The sequence below is a fragment of the Rhipicephalus microplus genome, chromosome 2 (assembly GCF_043290135.1).
Source record: "Rhipicephalus microplus isolate Deutch F79 chromosome 2, USDA_Rmic, whole genome shotgun sequence".
In the NCBI taxonomy this organism is placed as follows: domain Eukaryota; kingdom Metazoa; phylum Arthropoda; class Arachnida; order Ixodida; family Ixodidae; genus Rhipicephalus; species Rhipicephalus microplus.
Window position 1 is genome coordinate 120,439,534 of NC_134701.1, and position 23,599 is coordinate 120,463,132.

The 23,599-nt window shown below is 47.3% G+C and overlaps 1 long non-coding RNA gene across 1 annotated transcript in view; it reads left to right on the forward strand.

Moving 5' to 3' along the window:
• Nucleotides 1-23,319, forward strand: part of LOC119170769 (uncharacterized) — a 35,515-nt gene extending 12,196 nt beyond the window's left edge. The window contains exons 2-4 of the long non-coding RNA XR_005109733.2: nt 10,393-10,520; nt 13,063-13,174; nt 22,981-23,319. This is a non-coding gene — a long non-coding RNA (uncharacterized LOC119170769). The remainder of the gene's footprint in view (nt 1-10,392; nt 10,521-13,062; nt 13,175-22,980) is intronic.
• Nucleotides 23,320-23,599: the final 280 nt, after the last annotated feature.

Below are 23,599 nucleotides of genomic sequence, written 5' to 3' on the forward strand. Positions count from 1 at the left end.
CGACCTGGCCAAAGGGTATTGGCATATAGCAATGGAGAAATAATCTAAAGAAAAAACAGTGTTCTGCAGTAGAATGGATTGTTCTAGTTCAGATACATGCCGTTTGGACTCAGGACAGTGGCAGCAACGTTAACTAAGCTAATGAGGCATGTGCTGGAAGGCATTGAACGTGCGATACGCTACATAGATGACATTTTTTGTGGCTACCGACACATGGGAAGAGCACCTACAGGTCCTCGAATATTTGTTTCGAAAATTTGAGCGGCTAACTTGACAGTCAAGCTCACGAAATGCGAAGTCAGCTTCGAGGCAGTCTTGGTTTTTGGCCGCAGCCTCAGCATGGGCCACATTGCAATAAAAACGATATAATAAAGAAGATACTAGCAACAGAAACACCAAAGGCGAATAAACAAGTGCAATCGATCTTTGGTTTATGTTTAACCGGGTATTACCGAGAGTTCATATCGCGATATGCCGAAGTAGCTCACGTACTGGTAGAGCAAACGAAGAAGGGAGCCCCGAACACCCTAAATGAACAGAATAGGAGGAGGCAGCATTTCGACAACTAAAGCAGAGGATGGAAGAGCCACCCGTTTTACTCGCACCAAACATGACTGAAGAGTTTGTCCTGTGTACGGACGCCACAGACAATGCTCTAGGAGCTGTACTTATACAGGAAGAAAAGGGAGTGCTTCACCTAGTATTCTACACAAGCAAAAACTAAGCTCCGGCGAGATGAACTATTCCACTATAGAAAAAGAATGCTTGACTCTCGTGTCGACGATTAAGAGATTTTATATATACCTTTACGGCACGCACTTCACCGTGAAAATAATCCCCAGCCCCTACAGTATTTAGCCAAAAGTAAAATTTCATACAGCTGGCTGATGAGGTGGAGGCTTCTACAGCAGGAGTATGAAGTCTACGTGCAGTATATCAAGGGCATGGAAAATGTAGGAGCTGGTTTCTTGAGCATAGTTGCCTGAAATCTCAGCATTTTTATTTTTAGTCGTATTTGGTCTTGTGTCAGTGGATATATACACTTATTCGTGCAATTAGTAATCAGTGTGATATTCCTTGTTGGAAAAACTATGCCTGTGCAGTGTATTTGCTGTATATAAAGGTGAGCAGTTCTTTCTCGTGGTAAAACTCTGAAGGAGGGGATATTGACGCAATAGCGTTAGAGAACTCATGCCGCAGTAATCACATCATCGGCGTCTGCCCCATTGGTTATGACCGAAAAATCATCCGGGAGCGAAAAAAGAAGTTACAGAGATCACCATGGGAGGCCGCTTATTGTCCACGAGTGCGCGCGCAATCACACTGAAGAAGCGGCGCATTTAAAGAAAAAAAGATGTGATCAAGGTCACGAGGTACGGGTAACGTAGCTTCTTTGCCCCTGCCACCCCTCTCTGCTTAGCTTCAAGCGCTTTCGTCGGGACGGCAGAAGAGATGATTCACTTGTAACGTGCGACAAACCTTTGCGACTACAGTCGCACTAGTCAAATTCTTAAATTTTTACAGCGTTGAATTCGTGAGGATATCAGCTCTTCTCGGGAACTCTATTCATGGTTACTTGAAAAAGTGTTTCAGGGCCTCTTTAACGCGTTTTGTTCGACAAGTGTCACGGCGAGAACGAGCCCATTCGGTGATTTGTAAGCGCATTTTGAAGGCTTCAAACTACGCCAAAAAGGCCGGGATAGTGCAGCCATCGCCGCAAAAAACACACAGGAACATTGAAACAGCTCTAAACTTGGACAAGTATGTCCATCAAGCGAAAAAATGTCATGCCTTTCCAGAGGTGGTGATCAAGCAAACAGCAAACGCTAGATATTGTGCTGTCATAAGTGGGGCATTGTGAGACTCTTTATGACCTCCAAAATGGTGGGGGCACAGTGCTTGTCTTGCAGGCCACGTGACAATTGCTTTAGATAAAAATCCTGTATGTATCATTACGCTAGCGCTAGTACAATTTATTGTGTGCGTGTGTAAGAAAACAAACATAATAATGAGTACGCACTTAGCGGTTGAAGGGCGCACTAGGGGCCAGACTTCGCCATCACGTTCACCTGTTCAAAGCAAAGCTTAAGGGTCCTCCACTTTTAGATGCGGAGCATCTAATACTCGAGGCTTGTAGTGCGGCGCCGTCCGCAAGCTTCCTCCTCCTTCTTCCACCATCTGTGCATCCCTTCCTCCTCTACACACCGCGCGCGCTTCACTCCTCCACCATCTGTGCACCCTTCCTCCTCTACACACCGCGGGCGCTTCTCCTCTTCACGAACATTCGCTAGCTGTATAATGTAGCGCGCAGGCGCCGTCACGCTTCGAGAACATCGACAGCTGACGTGCGCGCATGCGCCGTCGCGCTTCGAGAACATCGGCAGCTGACGCGCGCGCATGCGCCGTTGCGCTTCTCCCCCTTCTCGAACATTCGACAGCTGACAGTGCATGCGCCGTCGCGCTGTATATATACTCAAGGTCGGCGCTCGCTCGCTCAGTTGCCGCTCGTCGGTTGGTTTGTACGGCGCGTCGACGTCCAAGGTCGTGGTGAAATGAATTCCAACGAATCCACAAACACAATGATCGACGTTCCTTCGACCAGCGCCGCCCTTTCGCACACGTGTGTACGTGTTCACTCATTTAACACCTCCTCCTACAACCACGTTAACCAATTTAGCCATCGACCCAAGTAAGTCGCAATTTAACACCCCATTTCACAACCACGTTAACCAATTTAGCCATCGACCCAAGTAAGTCGCACTTTAACACCCCGTTAACCAATTATATGCTCCGCATCCTCCTCAGTGTTCCCCCGAGGGAAGCTGCGGGCAATTTTTTTGTTATGGGTGTGCATATGGGAAAGGACTTTGTTGAATAATTAAACTCAAAGTGAATTTGTGCCCAATGATTACGCCGCCAGACAATGCGAATTCGGAACCATCCCCAAAAGCGGGCCCCCAATATTGTACAGCTGAAAACATGAAGTTGTCATCAATGCGGGCTCCATGGTCCCGGCGCAGGGTAGAGTTCAGAGAAGACACAGTGTGCACCAGCGTGGCAGAAAAAATGCTCTTTTTTGCTATTGGCCCTGGAGGAACCTCGGGAAAGGGCCGCAATATTTTGACGAAGCTGACCTGGAGCTTGCGACAGTCGAACCTTAGCTCGGGAGAAAGGGAAACGCACACTGACTCTGTCTGAACCGCACCCACATTGGCTACACTCCGGTCTTTGGTGTCAAGTCACCCTTCGGCTACGCCCCGAGGGCTCAGCAAGTGTGAAGGGCTACTCGGGACCCCAACTGCCACCACAAAAGGTATAGTCGGAATGGAATGGAATGAAAAAAAAACTTTAGTTCAGTCTTGCAGGACGCGCTTAGCGCGTTGCGGGCGTCTCCCACGTAGGGACCGACAAGGAGTACCTGGTGGCCACTTCGTGGGCGTGCTGGCCGGCCCATTGATGGTCGGTGAGAAGTGAGCTCCTGAGGGACCACTCCCACTTCTTTGAGGTAGAGTCGGGAGGAGTTGTTCTAGACTCACAGAGCATGTGTGTGAGTTTCGCTCTGCGTCCACATGATGGGCTTGTATCGCTGGGATATGTATCAAGATAATAAACGTGAAGCGTGGCAAAGTTTGGGTACGTTTGTGTTTGTATTAGGCGTAGGGTTAATGTCTGTGGTCTTTTAGGTTTCGGATGTGAGGGTGGAATAATGCGGCGTTCCAAGGAAAAGTGCTTTGTTATGCCATTGTACGTAATGGGTGCATTCCGGTTGGTCTCTAACTCAGCAAGATGGGGTTGCCCAGTGGCGGTGCGGTCGGTAAGTGCACGCGCTGCGTCATGGGTGATCTCGTAGAGGTTGGATAAGGCACCCAGCACTTGACCGAGATGGGTGGGGAACCAGATGACAGTGTGGGACTTCAGGGCATTCAAGTCCGCTCTTCGCAGGATACGAAACGCCTGGTCGGAGATTACCCCGTGTTCGAAGGTTTTGATGGCCGGTCTGGAGTCGCTGTAGATGAATTCCCGTTTGCTGTCGAGCATAGCTGTAGCTACAGCTACTTGCTCCTCTACTTCAGGGTTTCAGGTGAGGATTCTGGCAGAGTTAACAAACTGCTGCGCGGATGATATCGCGACCATGGCGAAGGCTTGGTTGTTATGATAGGCAGCGGCGTCCACGAATGAGACGTTGTCCGCTTCCATGTCGATGCGCTTGAGAATGGTGGTCGCACACGTAAGGCGCCTGCCTCTCTTGTATTCGGGGTGTACATTTCGTGGAATGGGAGCGGTCGTGATGAGGTCGGGGATTTCACGGGGAATTAGAGTCAACTCTGGGGGGTCCCTGGCCCTCGACGAAAAGAAGCCGAGCTCGCGCAGAATATGGCGGCCCACCTTGGTGGTGGTGAGTCGGGTCAATTGCACGCGTTCCTGAGCTTCGGCGATCTCTTCTAGCGTGTAATGTACGCCAAGCTCGAGGAGTTTGTACGTTTGAGTGGTGATAGGAAGGCCAAGAGCTCGTTTCACCACCTTGCGAATAAGCACATTGAGTTATCGCGCTCAGCACCTAGCGATTTATGTATAGCGGCAACGTAGTTAAAATAGCACAAAACATACGCGTGTACGAGACGCAGCAGGTTGTCTTTTTTCAGGCCATGGTGCCTGTTGGCTACTCCACGTACGAGTCATGTGGCATTCTCAGTCTTAGTCCTGAGCTTGTGTACTGTTTGGATGTTGGTTTCGTTGGACTCGATGATCATGCTGACGACCTTGATGGTGTCTACCCTGGGTACAGTACGACCATCTCTGGTGTGGAGGATTATATTTCGTTCCACCGGAGGTTTCCTCCCTTTGGGTTTGGCACCCTTGCGATTGGGCAAATACATCAACAGCTCCGACTTCGCGGGTGAGCGCCTGAGACCGGTGTGGTCGAGGTAGGATTTGGCGGTGTCGATGGCCTCTTGCAGGGCGGACTCAATGAAGCCATCCGACCCTGTGGAGCACTATGTAGTTACTTCATCCGCATAGATAGTGTGGCTTAGCCCATCGATTTTCGAAAGTCGTTCGGAGAGCCCGATCATCACAAGGTTGAAGAGCGCGGGTGAGAGGATGGACCCCTGAGGAGTTCTCCGCTGTCCGAGCTCCACTTCTTCTGGCACTAGGTCTCCTACGCAAAGGAAAAGAGCGGATAAAGTAGTAAAATCGATGACCTAGGCCGAGGGCTGCGATCGCTTTCAAGATTGACGAGTGCGTTATGGTATCGAATGCCTTTTCAAAATTGAGACCAAGTATTGCACGAGTGTCCTGAGTGTTTCCGCCGTCCAGAATTTGATGCTTTAGGAGTAACATGGCGTCTTGAGTGGACAACCCTGGTCCGAAGCCAATGATGTGGTGTGGGATGCAGTCGTTATCTTCGAGGTATCGACCAACACTGTTGAGTACGACGCGCTCGGTCACCTTGCCCACGCACGACGTGAGATATATGGGGCATAGGTGATCTAGGCTCGGCGCCTTTCCCGGTTTTGGTATGAGAAATGTGTGAGCTAATTTCCAGACATCGAGTGTCTTACCCTTTTGGCATATTTCGTTGATAGTGTCGGGGAGGTAAGTGACGGAGGAATCGTCCAAGTTGCGTAGGAGATTGTTGGTGAAGCCGTAGGGGCCAGGGGCTGAGCAGCCATTGAGCTCATAGAGAGCACGGCGCACATATTCGATAGAAAAGTCGGCGTCTTAGTTGGTGTTGTCACTGCCAGAAAAATCGGGGTGAGGGGTCACAGGGCCCGTGGGAAGCGGGAGATATTTTTCCACTAGGTTCTTGACAACATCTTCTGGTTACACTGTCCGTTCAGCTTGACGAAGTATCTTCACGATCGACTGACGCTGATTTGTGCGGGTGTTGCTTTCATTGAGGAAGTGTTTGAGTAAGTTCCACGCTTTGCCATTACGAACCTGACCATCAATCGAGTTATAAACTTTGTCCCACTGCTGTTTTAAAAGGATACGGCAGTGATCCATCATGGTCTTGCTCAGCGGAGATATGCGTTTGCGTAACCTCCGATTAAGACGCTGGCCCTTCTACAGGGCCAATAGAGACTGTTTGGCCTCAAGTAGGTGGGCGAGACGACTGTCCATCTTTTCGGTTGGATGGTCTGTACTGATAGTTTTGGTTGCCTTGTTTACGTCAGCTTTGAGCTGGGCCGTCCTCGTCTCGAGGCGTGGTTGTGTATCGGGAGGAGGTCGTTCTGCGCGTGTCTTACGAAGGAGGTCCCAGTCGACCCACGTGTACGACTTCATCTTCCTGCTTGCTGTGGGGAGGTGTACGACCAATATGAAGTGGTCGCTACCGAGATCAACCACGAGGTTGGACCAGCGGGCGTCGGCGATATTTTTGACAAAGCAGAGATCCGGCGTCGGTCTTTTTGCGTGGATGTGCCGGTGCGAGTGGGGAAGACCTTGCCCGTTATGAGAATAAGGCCCATGTCATTCGCATTTTTCACAGCTCGTTACCTTTGTGTGTGTCATACGCATAGCCCCAGGCGCTATGCGCGGCGTTAAAATCGCCCTCAATCACTAGCGGGTTAGGTCCCGCGAGATGGACGGCTTTCTAGAACAAGCGTGTGAATCTTTGTCTATGATCGCTGGGACTACTTTATACATTGAGCATGTACACGCTTTGTTGTGATATGTTGCCAGGGAGAATTTCGACCATAACATGTTAAATTTCGGGCAAATTGAGATGGTGCGCTGTGCAGGTAATCTTGTTAGCGACCAGGTTGGCGGTACCGCGTCCTCCCGAGGGGTCAGGCAACCACTGGTATCCGGAAAACGTGGCGGTTGGTACTATAGTGTCTTGTGATAGCATGATGTGAGGTTTGGATTTGCTGCTACGGAGGTATTGCTATAGGAGGGCTTTCTTGTGGGAAAAGCTCGTGCAGCTCCATTGCTAGACTCCCAACTCGTCATTTGGCCTGATCATCTTAAAGCATGTAGGAGTCGGCCTGAGCACCCGGCGGGAGCGTAAAGGCCGCGTGAAGTGGTGGACTGGGCACGGATGTACGTTGTGACAACGGTTTACCCGCGGCAACGGCAGGGGTGACGACGTGATCGACATATTGCTCCACTTGGTTCAACCGATTACCATGGGCCACGAGGGTAGACTGCACGAGAGCCATGCTTTCGCCAAGAAAGCGAAGGCTTTCCTTAATCGCCGATAGCGTGCTCTTAATGTCGTCTAACTTTGCCTTTAAAGCTGGCTGGTCGGGGGCGACTGCGCGTTTCTTGGGTGCACTCTCGCCGTCATCGTTACCGGTGCCTACGGGTTGCGGCTGCAACGGGGTGACTGCATTGTCGTCGTTGTCGGTGGTGGGCGTAACAGCGCGTGCGTTTCTGTATATTTTTAGTTCTGCTTTTGTGACTGTGAGTTCGCGTATTGTTCCTTTCATCATCGCATCTTCGTGCTTTAAGATCGCAATCTCAGATGTGTTGTGTGTATCATGCTCTGGGAGTGAACCCGACGCTACCTGTGATGTAGTGTTTCCTTTTCCCCGGACGGCGTCCGCCGAAGTGAGAGTTCCCCCCCTATTCTTGTTGGCGTTGCCTGGTGATGGTGGTGCCGATGGGCTCGGCGATCGGTAACGCGAAACCCCGGTGAGATTGGGGTGAGACCTAGAACCGGCGTAAGGCCCGGAACCGGAGTAGGAGACGTAGCGTGACCCGGAGCGTGACTAGGGCCGAGAACCTGAACGGGAACCGTGACGTGAACTGGAACGGGACCTAGAGTAGCCTCGCGTTATAGATCTAATTGGGGTCCCCCTTCGGGCGCTGCAAGAATGGGTCCGAGGGTCAGGGACCCCCACCATGCGTGCATCGGAACCTCGATGCACGCATGGTGCAGTTCCTGGGACGACTCCGGGAACGGGACCGATTTAGGACCGGGATCGGCTGCCATCGAATCGACCGTCCGTAGAAAGCTTCGAGGCTTGGTCGTCGTCAGCGGTTGCGTTGAAGTCGTTCATTGCTTCGTGACTGTTGTGTTGCGCCGAGCAGGAGGCTTTGAAAGCTTTGCTGTGCTTTTTGCGGACAACTGGCCTCAGAGACAGACTTTAGTGTCTTATACTCTTTGATGTTGCCTTTCCTCTGTCGCAATTTTTTTTTGCAATTTCTCTCTCTCTTCGCAACATTTCTTTTTAACAACTTTCATTCCCCTCCCCCCTTTCCTCAGCACAGGGTAGCCAGCCGGTCTAAGAACTGGCTAACCTCCCTGTCTTTCCGTTTAAACTTTCTTCCTCCTCCTCCTCCGAGTTTGCTCGCTCCCATCGTCGTCGGCGCACCACGTATGGAATGTGGTAGCATTCTTTACATTCTTTGTCGGCAGTGAGGTGCGCTCCCCCGCAAAGCTTGCATGTTGGTGAGCAGCGGTGTTCTTTTTCGGGGTTCGGCACGCTGCAGCATCTGCAGATAAGGTCTCCAGGGTTCGGGCACACGTCCGCTCGATGGCCGAGCCGACCGCAGGCATAGCAAATATCTATCTGTCTATGGTATAGTGTACAATGAAGTAGCACCAATCCATATCGCACAAAATTGGGCACGTGATGTCCATCGAAGGCCACGATCACTGCGGTGGTACTTCCGATGCGCTTTGCAGCCAAAGCTAGTGGATTGCGGTCGTTAACAATGTTCGAATCAATGTCCACCGAACCGTCTTGGACGGGAATCCCTCGAATGACTTTGCATGTAGAATGTGGTGCCACTTCGTACGCACTAACTTCATAGGTCTTTTCAGCGATGCGGATTTCTTTAACGCGCACGTAGCGATTAGCATTTTCTCTCTTCGGCTTGCTTGCTACTAAGATATTCTGTTTAATGTTGGGGCAGAGCGTGTCTGCTTGCTGTTCTTATGGGCTGATACCTGCCCATAGGAACAGCAAGCTGACATGCTCTGCCAAGTCGAAATGGCTTCAGGGATTGTCGTTGGGCCAACCCTAGCGATGTTAAGGCCTCTCTGGGTCTAATGATAATGCGGATGTCGTTTTTTGGAGGTTGAGGCATTCGGCTTGCTCGAATAATCTTGTTCTTCACATTTTCTCTGTTGCGGGGCTTGTGCTCGTTGCGTTTAGAAGCGCTTTATGACGGCGCACGTTTGGAGCCTTCATTTTGGGCTCGGCGACACGAGGTTGTCTGCCAGCCTTGGTTTGGTGGGATTGTTTTCGGGTCAATGTCTTACCCTGTCACTTGGTACTCCATCACTCAGCGAAACAGTGCAGCTACGGGGCGCGCGAGCGAGCAGGCGCCACGTTAGAGCGAAGAAGACACTCGTCAGGGCTAGCTGTCGGTGGGAGAGCGACGATTACGGAGGCTTAATAAAATGCAAGAAACAAGCGCTCATTGCGTCCAAATTGTGTCGGCAGAGTCCTTGTGTCTTCTGGAAGTCGTTGCACTAATATAACGTTCTAGTCGCAAAGCAGCGCCGCGAAAACGTTGAATAAAGCAGAAGCCGTAGTGGAAGTGTTCGCAAATTCAACTTCGGACTTGATTGTTTTTAACAAGTAGCAAAATGAGGTTGTAATTTGGTCTCCTGATTAATGATGTCGAAATAGAAGCAGCTGTTAGAGTTGCCAAAACTATTATTGTCAGAACCTTTTGTGAGTGTAATTTATTTTCATGCTTGATCGAAAGGAAATAGTTAAAGCGACACGTGTTAATATGCATCCCTCTGATCTCCATATATTTACGGGCTGTGACAGGTGTCCTCGTAAGGAGAGACAGTAACGGGTCGGACCTTTTTTGTGCTTATATAATCATTTATAAATAGCATTCGTCAGGTAAACGCTGCCGATGTCAGGTTTTTCTTAACACTCACGCGTTAAAATCGTCCATGTATATTATCGTCTGTCGTGGGTAGATTCTAAGTACCTATCAAACGTGGCACACACCCGAATACAAGCAGTATTTACCAGCCCATGCGTATGTGCCGCACTATGGCGGAAAGGGTTTGACATCTTCCACGACAGGATTTTGACATTAATCTTGGGTTAACCAGCACGTCGTATTCGTGAAAACATCTCACCCTCCCATATCAATTGAGGTTCACGCCAAGTTGCGGGGACGACCACCTGAGCAACCAGACATAGACAGATAGATATATAGATAGATAGATAGATAGATAGATATAGACGCCAAAAGTGCTTGCACTACAGAAAGAAATGTTTCGCATTGAATGGACCCCAGAATAGCATATTGTAATATTCAAAAAGTACATGCTAATTCATCTTTCAGATGTTCACCGTAATTATGCTGTATGCAAACGATTTCGCCCTCTTTAGCACTGTAATATTTCAACCTGCACTGAGTATGCTTCTCTTGTTGTATAAGCGAATGTCGAAGATGAATGTTTTTTTGCAGGTACTGTACAATTTACATAAAAGCGGACAAAATGAAATACTCTCTGTCGTTCGGCATATCAATGATTTTTGTGGCGGCATCACATGCTTTGGATGACTGCGATAAGACGACTCTCCTAATAAGCAATGGTAAATAGACCATTATTAGTAGTACGGCTTTCAAATTTTTGCCGCGAACCTCTTAATACAGTTTGGGGGGAAATGCATTGAAGTGACACTTGGCACTCGTGCTTATCTTCAGACTACAAGGCTAGGAAGCGCTTAATATCAAATCGTTTTATTTGAGTGTCGGATATGAATTCATGCCGCATTGCTTTACATTGCGGCTGATCTACCAGTTTGTCGCGGTGTTGCGACATCGAAAATTTTAGTGGCCGAGACATTCCTTTTAGCTTTGGCGTAGTTGTTGTGCCCGGCCGAACAATAAACAAGTAAGGCACAGATGTTCAATCTCTTAAAATCTCATTTTACATGCTTGCCATTGTAACATACTAATTTCTAGTCCAACGAAGGCTCCAAAGGTTTTGGTGTAGTTATAAACACAAACTAGCGAAGCTTCCGTGTCTAAATATTATTATATAAAATTTTTCCCAAAGAAACGAATAAAATATGCAGTAAATCGCCGAATGGGCTCCTATTCCTGATAGAAGTAGGTCTGTTTTCGAGGATGCACATTAGCACTACCATGTAAGAGCATGTAGCCAGGCTACTCACAACCTAAGTGTAATTTTATCCGGTCTGTGCACCCACCCGTCAAGCGCTTTATGTGCGAAATGAGGCTTCTTGTTCCCACAAATGCTTCCCGCAAACAATGGTGGTTTTCCTCTGTATTCAATGCTTTATCCTATAGATCGCGCTGACGACATCCTGTGAGTTTTTTAGCTGCGTCCGTTCAGACTCATTCTGTATTCTTGTCTTTCAGCAGCTCGTCACAGCTTTACGCAAGAGACAGCTTCGCCGGTATAGCTCGGAAATGTCAGCCTTAAACTTCGGTGAACCTAGGGGCTTCCTTCTCTATAGGATGCAGGGTGACCTACTAATACTTTTAAGTGATTTTTAGTCGCTAAAACAATTTACGGCAGTTTTCGAGCATTTCGAGGTTACAAACTAGTATTTGAAAGCAGTGAAGGTGCCTGTTTTTTTCATTTCTTCAACCAAAAAGAATAATTTATTTGGGAATCGCCAATACTTGACCACGTATCTTAACCACGTGATTCAACCAGCTGGCCACAGATTCAGCATGGTGACAAAAACTTCGGCGGTGGCTTGCATTGGCTCTAATCGCGAACTACCCGTGCAGCACGACGAAGCTTGATGACCTCAATGAGGACGTGTTCTTCAAGGTCCTGGTTTCGATTACGTTCACCGAGAGCACTTGCGTTGATGGTACAACTGCATTGAGTCGGCATGCCCCAACATGTCTTACTTTTGTTTACAGGCGGAAGAATCCGCGCCGCCGCTGTCGGCGCGTTTGATCCTGTCGTTTCGGCTGGAATATCACCCGAAACAACGTTCGAAGAGGTGTGAGCTGTTTATTTTCATTAATTTGCGTGAATAACTAGAATTCGGTACAAACTTTAGTTCTCCGAGCGCAGGCGAAATTTTAAAAAAGTTCAAAGTAACGATGCCAGCAGCGGCAGGACGGGGAAGAACGATTTTGACCATCTTCGACGCCCGCGGTTGTGGTTTTCGGCAACGCTGGTGTTTTAAATGCGGATGCACTTCTTAGTCGGGCTATGTCAGGGATTTGGCGGTGGCGTCTCCGGTAGCGGCTGCGTGCCCGCTACCGCTCTCTGCTCTCATTCCTCTCCCAATGAAACAGCAGCGGGCGTGCCCGCTTACCGTCGCCCCTAGCAACCGGAGCACGCGGTGCGAGAAAGTGTACGAGACGACAGGCGCAGTGCTTCGCCGCTCCTTCTCTCACCAGGCACCTCTCTCTCCCTGCACCCCACCCTCCCATCCGCTCGCGCCTCACTCTCGACCGTTCGCTGGCTGAGCTATCTCAACGTGATGGCAAAAGTCGGTGAAGGTGAGTGTTTGCCGGCAATGGTGCACTCTTTCGGCGCAAGAAGTGCATTCGGATTTCATTACGATTCCCTTCGGGGATCAAATTCGCAAGGTAGTGAAGGCTGCAGAGGCAGGATGGGAAACAACTATTGTGATCATCTTCGGCGCACGTTAGTTGTGGTATTCCGGCTGCTCTGGCGTTTTTTTTTTCACATCACTTCTTAAGCGTGAACTTGCCCTAAGAGTGGTCACAACTCTACATTGACGGCAGTTCGAGAAAGCGCCATTTCATACGCTAGCGATTCTGCAACAAAGGAAGACTCAAGATATTTGATGACAGAAAAAGTGTGTCTCGCTATAATTAGGTATATTAGCTACATCAATGTTCCGCCCTTACGTATAAGGGAGGCTTTTCAATGTCCTGAGCAGCTACCACCCATGTGTTCATCTGGAAAATGGCCACAACTTGATGACCGAGGAGAAGAAAATAGCGGCAGAAGCACTGAATCACAACTAAGTAGTTTATTAGAAATAACATGTAGCTTTATACAAGAAGTGTCACGTGCACATCGATAAGCGTAAAGAGTGGCCTAAAACATGCGAAGGAATTCTCCAAATGTACATGATCATGGGTTACTTAATAGTCTTCGTTTACTTTTGGCAGGAATGTGCACTGAGGGACCGCTGCCCATTCCACCAAATGAAGTTATGCAGCTACGGTGCCCATGTGCAAACGTGATGTGTCATGACTCCATGAGGCGAGTCACAATTACCTGGTAAGCCATGGGTTTCGAATACTGTTTCGTAATGAAGCTGTCGAAACGAAATGAAAGGTTCATGTTCTAGCTAGAATAAAATATAATTGTGGGCGAACATGCTTGACCTAAAGATATTTCTCGAGCTCCAATGTGGCATAATGCATTATGCTGCAAATTTTCAGGCATTACGCATACACACGTTTTTTGAACAGGATAAATGAGTTGCCGACCCGAAGACTACAGGGAAGCCGTTCAGCCCTTCAGTATCTTCACCATATGGTGCTAAAGTCGCATATATACTCTATTGAAACATCGCGTTCATAAATAGTTAATAATTACCCCGTATGGCATTTATTTATTGATTCTACAATGCTACAGTGCCTACAGGTAATTGATATTATCACCAAAACTGCCACTCGAAAAGAAAAACGGCCAAATAATATGAAAGCATCGTTGATCTCAACTTAAAGATAAGGTGTAACGTGAAAGTGAAGTCTCCTCTCACAAAAGCAGTTGAAGATTTATTTTGCGCGTACGCTGATGTACGAGCGCCAGCACAATGTCTATTGGTGTTGTCAGCTATAGGCACTGTTTGAAGGGAATTCACTGATGTTTGTGCCTGTAGTCACATCTCAGACCCGACGCCTAACATATATCATCATAAATAAAAATCTGTGGTACACTGTGAACACGTTTTAGCCTTTAAGGAAATTCTAAGATCGTGCTCCATTGTGCATTCCAAATGTAATAAGAAAAACGCCTTTTAAAATGAGGTTTTCACAAACACCCTTGTTTGCAGTGTTTTTGTGGGGTCTCTGGGGAGTTTTTTTCTTCGTTTGAACACCATGCTGAAGTAAGAGCCGTCCTCTTCGAATCTTTCTAGTGGTCAGCCTGCTTTACTAAACTTATTTATTGACAAATATTGCTCGTATTTGATTTTTATTTGAGTAATGAAGCTTCGCTAATTGTTCTATGCTGATAAAATAGCTTAGGTTTTTAGATACACGGCGACTTTGTGTTGGCGAAAGGCTTAACAAGCTTAGTTTACGAAGAAAATGGGGTCAAAGAGGTAACTTAAGAGGTAACGTTGGTGTTTATTAAACTCGAATTGGGGGCTTGATTGGAGCGTAGTGGAAGTTTTTCTGTTTCTCTTGATGGCCTTAAAAACACCCTTTTAGACGCGACCGAGAAAACAAAGTATTTAAGGCACAAACTTATAGTTTCTAAGATATTTATTCCCATAGGTTATCGCAGAGACGTATTTGAAAATGTACATCCACGCATTCAGACACAAACATGACGCTTGCATACTAGTGCGCATGACCCAGGAATCGAACTTCGGACCCCACGCACTGGAAGCAAACACAATATCCATTACAGCAAAGCACCGCCACTAGCTTGCCTGGTTAATCACGGCAATTTTATGTACAAAGCGGCTACTAACACGTCGGCGACACTTCAAACTTTTGTTCTCGTATCAGCGGCATGTGTCAGCGCTTGTACAAGGCCCCTGTATAAACTGAAGGGTGTCATGCAGGCCACGGTAAACACCTTCGACTTCAAACTATTCGGCTCGTCATGTCATGCCACTAGACAAATGGTAAACGTGTGCCCACTTGAGCATTTCTCCATACACCGACAGTGCTTCCCTCGCCCCAAATTTTAAGATACCCGCGTGACAAAACGCATCTTCAGATGACCGAGCATATGTGCATTCTGTGGGCCTATGCTGTGGAACTATTTTCGGTATTTCTGCCTCGACCTGCACGCGTCCCATGGCAGCGGCGTGTTCTCAGCTGTTCGAGACCACCCGTATATCTATTGTAGGTATATGTGTGAGACTGCCGCCACACAAAATCCTCAGAGACAAGGACGAAGCACTGAGCGAATCATCTTTATCATTTCAAGGCTCTGCCGTCAGTGACTATGAGCGGCCAGCACGAGCATGCCATCTTTTATCGTTCTCGTCTGCCCCCGGCGCGTTCACCACCACCGCCGTTTCCCATAGCAGATAAGAAATAAAAATAAAAGTTACACACGGAGATGCGCGTAAGCGTGCACAGGATTCTTATTCAGCGGAAGAGGGGAGGGGCGAAAGTTTGTCGCAGCGCTCCCCCTGCCAATTAGATCAATGTACGGAGTGGAGTTCGCACCCCTTTCCCCTGGCGATACAAGGACACTAACGCGCCTACAATAAACCTTTACTGCGCGCGCACTGTTGCGAGCCAAACGCAGGGGAAGCAGTGCCTGCCTTCTGAGCAGCTTAACCATAATCTGAATCCGCAATTAGCACTTATTCGCAACCTGTATTTTGGCGTGGCACACGATTGAAACCTAACCCAAACTCAATATTTAGTTGATTTAGCACATAGTTGACATCCCACATTTTTACGAATCAACCTTTATTGCTGAATATTGCACAAATTAGCAGTTGACAGGTCTCCCGCTAAATAAGGAAGGTATTTCACAAGCATTTCGCCCTCATAAATGGCCATGTGTATTTGGTACTCCTGTTTTACATATGATGTAGCGCGAATCAAAAACAAGTGCAGAGTTACAGTCTTCCTCTACCCCAGACGCCCGCTTCGGCTAATTTGTATTTACGGTGTAACTGTAGTCCACAGATAACATACACGTGGATACAGTCTATCGTAAAATCCACGAAAAGATGCCCTCAGCTTGCAAACGACCAATTCTAGAATTTGATATATACTTTTTCAAAGCGTGGTCATTTACAGAGTCAAATACGAAGATGTGCGGTCTCCGGGATCAGCGTGACCAACACCTCTGCTCATGCATGGCTCAGGCAGAATTTCAGGAACACTGAAGAAGAAGTTCGCAGCTTTTACTGACTGTGAACGCCCGAAAATGTTTCATTTTGCGTCGACGTCTCGCTCGCATAAACAAAGAACCAATTTGCATGACATTCACCGTCAGTATCGACATTCGGACACTATCCCTCTGCTCTCTTTATTGCAGCCAGTTCGTTACATTTCACCCCTGAACAAGAAGCAGCAAGCGGTGGGGAAACACCATCTTATTTGGAAGCTACCGTACGTTAACTAGGAAGCGTCATATGATGACGCAAAATCTAAATTATGTAACTGCAGCTTTGCTGAAGCGAATCCCCACGGAAGTTGCATTTCGCTGGCAATTTATTTTCTAGTCATACCTTCTTGTATCTGACCTCCTTTCAGAATAACACTGTCTTCCACTAAAAGAAAGTCAGACCAGCATCCGAACCAGCGCAAAGGTCGACTTAGAGAAGCAGTCGTATGAACTTTACTAATGATGCGTCTTTTCGCTTCAATGCGTAGCTGTCAATCCCGTAGTGACAATTCGGTACCAACAGAGGGACAAAATTATGCATGTACTATCGATTAGCATGAATTGTATCAAACCAAATTCAACACCGTTGCTTTCAGCGCAATTTTCAGCGCTGCCAAGCAATCGCCTCCCGCGCTCCCACCCATCTGATCACGTGACCAGACGAAATGGTGACGCAATTTTGAGTTCACAATTCTTCTGCTCGGCACGCACATGTATAGGAATGTCCTCACGTTTGCCCCGCCACGGTGCTCTAGTGGCTAAGGTACTCGGCTGCTGACCCGCAGGTCGTGGAATCCAATCCCGGCTGTGGCGGCTGCATTTCCGATGGAGGCGGAAATGTTGTAGGCCCGTTTACTCAAATTTGGGTGCACGTTGAAGAACACCAGGTGGTCAAAATTTCTGGAGCCCTCCACTACGGCGTCTCTCATATTCATACGATGGATTTGGGACGTTAAACCCCACAAATCATGAATGTCCTCGCCAAACTCATTGTCGTTGCCGTCGTCATCAGCATCCACTATCGACGGTGACAACGCTGAAAAATATGAAATCGCGGTAACTCGTGTCGTGGCGAAGCATTTTCGCTTCGATCATTTTAAATAATTAATTCTATTAATTCTATTATCGACGCCGGACGAAGCAGTGACGAAGAAGCTCGAGGTTCGTTTTGACCATGCTGGCTGGTAAGGCATATGAGTGCTGCGTGCGTGTTACTTGTTCGTGACGACCGTAGTTTCATATAACAACATTGGCACTCACGAACCCATGACAATCATGAACTGACACAGCTAAAACACAGGATTCCCGCGAACGCGTTGCAGGAAGCAAGCTAAACAAAGCGAGAGAAGTCGTTGCCAGACAGCCAGGCGTCGCCAGCAGATAATACTACATATAGACACTGCGATGATAACACACGCAAAAAAAAATGTTGACGTCATTGCTGCTCTCTTATTGTCACTAGACACCTGAGGTGTAGCCTAGGAGCTAGGTGAACTCGTCAAAATACTGTGGATGTCTTATGGTCGCAAACGCGCCGATGAGCCTCGGACGCTCGAAATAGAATAACTTCTACGTAACTAACACGATTCATATTTCGATAAAAAGTTCATGCGTACCAAGCAATCGAATGAACGCCACATCTATAATTTTGAAATTTGGTGTCACTGCTGCTTCAACGTTACGTTCATCACAGGTACAATGATCAATAATCAGGCGTCCTTGCAAGTTAAGCACACCATAAATTTACTGTAGTTTTTATTGCTGTTACTCGTCCCGAACTTTTCGAGCACGCCACGCTAGAGTTACTCTATATGCTACTTTTAGGTAGCAGAGTTGCGCTTCTGTTTGCTGGGCGCCGCTCGCTCCGCCTACAGGAGTTCAGCGACCCTATTCGCAGAGCGCCATAACCTGGTCATAGGTGGTTGTAGTGCACTGCGGACAAGCCAACGTTACGCAGATTCCAGGAATGAAGCGGGGTTGACAACAGCTGTTGTCATTCTCGCCGCGTTTCTTCTGTAATGTAGCCATGCTACCTCATATGTGGGGTTTAACGTCCCAAAACCACCATATGATTATGAGAGATGCCGTAGTGGAGGGCTCCGGAAATTTCGACCACCTGGGGTTCTTTAACAAGCACACAAATCTGAGCACACCGGCCTACAACATTTTCGCCTCCATTGGAAATGCAGCTGCCGCAGCCGGGATTCAAACCCGCGACCTGCGGGTCAGCAGCCGAGTACCTTGGCCACTAGACAACCGTGGCGGGGCGGCCATGCTACCTGTTGGTCACGAGAAATGCGACAGCAAATCCATTCTGTGTGGAATTGTACTACGTAGAGCCCATGTGATTAGACGCTGGTGCAGCGGGTGATACTATAAAAAAGAAAGATTAGTGTTCAGTCGGAAGGAATAAACGCTTGGCTGTTGTCTTCTGCAGGATTTTCTCTTGGGGGGTGCAAACCATTGTTGCATCACGGTTTAAGGAGAGCGAGAGCACTGGTCTAGCTTGGGTGAAGGCAAGTGCTGTTGTGGCTTGAGGGGGCAAGTGCCCATTTTCCGCTTCTCTGTCGACGCCCATGCGCTTGTTTTTTTTTAATGCGAAGCATTTCTCAGCGAACGTCGGTGACTTTGAGCGTAACTATTTATCTATCTATCTGGCCACTTACGTTTGTGTGCTTTCGTGTACACCCCCTTAACTTGACGCGAACCAAAATTAGCATGGGAGAGGTAAGATAGTTTGACAAACATGCCGCGCTAGTCAAGGCATGAATAGAGCCACAATACCGTAGCGTACGTCATCGAACACTTCTCGCCAGACATTGGCACATACCCGCGGGCGGGTATGTGCCGCAGGTATGCAGGTATGTGCCACAGGTGATTAACACTTGGTATCTACCTCGGAACGACGAGGACATACATGGCTATTTTTAACGCGTGAGCGTGAAGAAATACCGGACATCGGTAGAGTCAACCCGAAGAATGCAAATAGTAAATGCCAGGGTCCCCGCAGGATTCGAACCCAAGAATTTTGCCTGGCAGTAAAGCATCTTACCACAGAGCTACGCCACGTCTTGAGAACTTCGTTTCAAATAGACGCTAATCTTCGCGAAACGTCAATAGTGGTTGCAGTGCTGCCTACCCAATTTTATAAACATTACATATGTACTCTTTTGATACAGCCGTGACGTTTGGTTAACGTCGATTGTGGTTAGTTGCCATGCGTTCAAGTTGGTTTCTGTAACAGCCAGTGTCCTGGGCCAGCATCCTCACGAGCATTAGCGCTTCATATCAGCTTCTAGTGTTGCTATTACGCATGTTCAAGGTACCATCGTTGCACAAGGGCAAATAACTAATTATGTAAGCATCTGGAAATTTTCAACATATGTCTGTGCGTGTAACATTTGTATATATTTTAGCACTATTTTATGAAGTGTCGCTCAATAAAAACTTGCAATACGGTCGCCTTCCCTCCGCCTGCCTCGCATAACGTCGATTCCCAGGTATGGGGATCTGCCAAATTTTTTCTGTCCACGGCACCGCAAAACTGGCTCTATTTGTATTAACCACAAATGCAGTAGTGAATACGTTACACATGCAGACTAGGCCAGCGTGTGTCAGCTGCATACGTCCATGTTAGTCTGGCTGTTAATTCGCTAAAAATAAAGGTAGAACGTAAACTATAACTATTCGAATTGGCAAGATGTTGCTGCTAGGTCATGAATTGAATGCAGCCTTGAAACCTTAAGTGAAAAGAATGTTGGAAACAACAGGGTTTTTGAACAACCATTCACATCAATTGTCGTGATCCGCGATTGTGATACGAGCGTAATATGAGAGCCGCTCGTAACGCGGGTGTCGCACGGCCACTTTCGATTGCTATCCAGCTCGATTCAGTTGAAGACTACAAAGCTTTAGCTGGTTAGCTCACACAGTTAACGAAGAAGCCCAACACAATGAAAATATTTCATTTCTAACTCCCTCATAGCAATCAAGAGCGAAAACCAATTTTATACTTGTAAATGGGAAAAACAGTGCAAAAGAAGCCGGAGCTAATGTGTGGTCGACTATAAATATGAATATGTATCACTGGTTTAACGAGCTGACGCACGTTTTTTTCATTATTACGTACCAAAAAGGTCAACATAAAATCAAAACTTCCAGGCGTGACCAGAGCAACTGAGTTTTTCTTGTAATTTCATAAAAAAAACGAGAGAAAAGAAAGCAAAAAGAATAAATAAAGTAACGCTAGTACTCTGAAGCGTGAGCGCTGCTCCTACGCGGGTGGTGAGTGGCTTTCCCGCAAGACATTTGAATCCAAGATAGCGTACTTTGATGCAACTCTGCTACCCAAAGGTAGCAGAGTTGCGCCAAGCGCAACTCTACACCACGAACTTTACACCACGCAGGTTCCTCGCGACGCCAAGCGGCGCACGTGCAGCAATCGCGCAGCTGCAGATTCTCAGCCCCCGACGCCATTGCGTGATTGCTGACAGAGTGTAAGAGGCCGCCACAATCAGCCATAATCTCTTACAGAGCAACATATTCATGTCAGAACGAACTACCGCGTGTCAGTGCGTTCTGCTTATGATGCAATGCGTCGCTTCATCGCACGTCTGCATAATCTGATTCCCTGACGCCATCCCATGATTGCCGAAAGAGTGTAAATAAAAGAGGCCACATCGTCTTACCCAGCCCCTTACATAAGCGGGAACATGCTAGTGATTTGATATGTGGGGTTTAACATCCCAAAACCACCATATGAATATGGGAGACGCCGTAGTGGAGGGCTCCGAAACTTTCAACCACATGGGGTTCTTTAACGTGCACTCATATTTGAGCACACGGGCCTACAGCCTTTCCGCCTCTATCGGAAATGCAGCCGCTGCAGCCAGGATTCGATCCCGCGACCTGTGGGTCAGCAGCCGAGGTGAACACGCTAGTGCGTGAGCGCGTTCTGAGCGTGCTTGAGCTGAAGCTGTTGTGCATGCACAGTAAGGGTGGCCACGGAGACCAGACAAAGCTCAACCATAAGATGCTTGACATATAAATTTTACCCAGATCGCAACGCAGACTCTTGTTCGTCGGTCGGGCTCTGGTAGTTCCCAATGGCGTGCTATATTATGGTCGTGTGCTCCACGATATTATTTTCTCCCTTCACGATTTTGCCGCTCACCCTTAAAACCAAAAAGCTGTAAGGCAACAACCTCTGCGAGAGGCCCTCTGGGGTCTACCAGGTCTTCGTTAAAGGGCCCGAGGGGTCACCTAAATAGAGCTAACTGCACAGAAGTGGGCTCTCTCCCGCCTGTTTGGTTCGTGTTTCGTTACGACAATATTTTTGCTCTCTCTGTATTTACCACACTGAGTACTGTTTAAAGTCTGACGTAACATCGGTATCCGCGCAAACTATAGCCACAGTGCAGTTACTCTAACAAATGTACGGCACCGCACAGTCAAACGCGATGCTAGAGCAACGTATCCGACATTTGCTGAAGTGATAACGCCGCAGCCGTCACTGCCCCCTGTCAGACACAGCACGACCGTGACGAAAGCTTATCAGGGGTGCGGAAGTTCTAATGCGCCAAGGTTAATTGGTATTTGTCTTAACTATCTGGCTCAGTATAGCCAGTGGATGCGTGATCAACATATTGTCGCCAACTTCTGCCGTAGCTGGCTGACGTCATCTCAACGCTTCATCGAAAGCCTCCGAGGTACTCAGACTACTTAAACACTCCCAGTCGGCGCGAGTCTGTGGGACGAAGGTGGTGTCCCCACGCAACCATAAAAAAATTTCTGGCTACGCACCTGCCACGGAGCATTTCTTGACAATACCGCATCCAGATGGCAACACCATTCCATCAACCAAAAAGAAAGTGTGAATGAAAACTGCAGAAAGTGTCGTTAAAAAGCCAGTCAAGTGTCAATAAAAGGCACGCCTGTAAAACATCATCCAGTGATAACCGCCTCCTGTTGAGCGACCGCAACTTGTTGGACTTCAATAACGATCGGTTAATGCATGCCTCTGTTTGTTTCTTCTCTTTCTCTGCTTTTGTCTGGGCCACACAGAAAATGATGAATGTTCGTGTAGCAACGTTTCTCACACGTATTACAACATATATGTAAACTGATAGCGTAACTCCCGTAGAAGACTACGAATCCAGTATTTAGTGGCTCATCGCCACCGTCATCATTTACGTATGAAAGGGGCAACTAGAAGCAAACAAAAAAACAAAATTATACATGAAGTCACAACCGGAAGTGGCAGTGATGTCGGGCATTTGCCCTACGTAATGCAAAATCAACTTTTTTCTCTTAATTGCTGAAATTTTACGTGGCGTTTTGTATAGCAGATTTCATTGTGCCTCGTGACTTGATACTTGCACGCGGGAAAGAAAACAAACAAAAAACCAAAGCTTGATGAAGCGAAGTTCTTTTATTAGCCAAATTTTAAGACCTACCTTTCTGCTCTCTTTGTCTAACTCCTTAATTATGAGTTGAAATTCGTCCCCTGAGTTACTCAGCAATGCAATGTCATCGGCGAAGCGCAGGTTACTAAGGTACTCTCCATTAACTCTTATCCCTAACTGTTCCCATTCTAGGCTTCTGAAAACCTCCTGTAAGCACGCGGTTAATAGCATTGGGGAGATTGTGTCCCCCTGCCTTACACCCTTCTTGATTGGGATTCTGTTGCTTTCTTTATGAAGCACTATGGTAGCAGTTGATCCCCCGTAGATTTCTTCCAGGATGTTTATATATACTTCATCGACGCCCTGATTCCGCAGTGTCTGCATGACGGCTGATATTTCTACTCAATCAAACGCCTTCTCGTAATCTATGAAGGCTATGTATATTGGTTGGTGATATTCTGAGCATTTCTCTATTACCTGATTGATAGTATGAACGTGGTCAATTGTTGAGTAGCCAGTTCGAAATCTTGCTTGTTCTTTTGGTTGAGTGAATTCTAATGTTTTCTTTACTGGATCACTCATATTAAAAAGGTCTGATTGCGACACGATGAGCTGGAATACACCTGTTATCCCAAGTGCACACGATCTTCGAGGGACTTACCAGAGTTTCCCTACGCAAGAAGACAATTCCAAGCGGTGCTCCAAACGTCCGTCTCCAGGAACAGAATGACTTGCGCTACCTTCGAAAGAGAATTGAATGCATCACACTTTGATCATTAGTTGAACTCATTATCAAGCAGCCTGTATTAGTTCCACGTATTCATGGACATTGCAACAACACTGCTTGTTTTGTGTTGCATATTTTTGAAAGGTCATTGATTCCTTCATAAAAATCACTCTGAAAAGTAATAAAACGTAATGAAATCCTATTGACTCGAAGCTAATATCTCCCAACCTTCATGATTGTTATAAAAACCAAAATACACAGAATTGAAGGAGGATTTGGGATTTCTGTTTAGCTCTGTCTATTTTCTTTATAATCACTATAACTAACTTTTTGACATCTTCGTTCTTAATACTTTCTGAACTCGCTACAAAGGCATCGACAGCTACACTAAAAACTCAATGAACGGATATTTAAAAATAGCGCTTGCTTTGAAATATATCTTTGCTTTGAACCTTACAACGTAGTAACGTTTTAACGACGTTC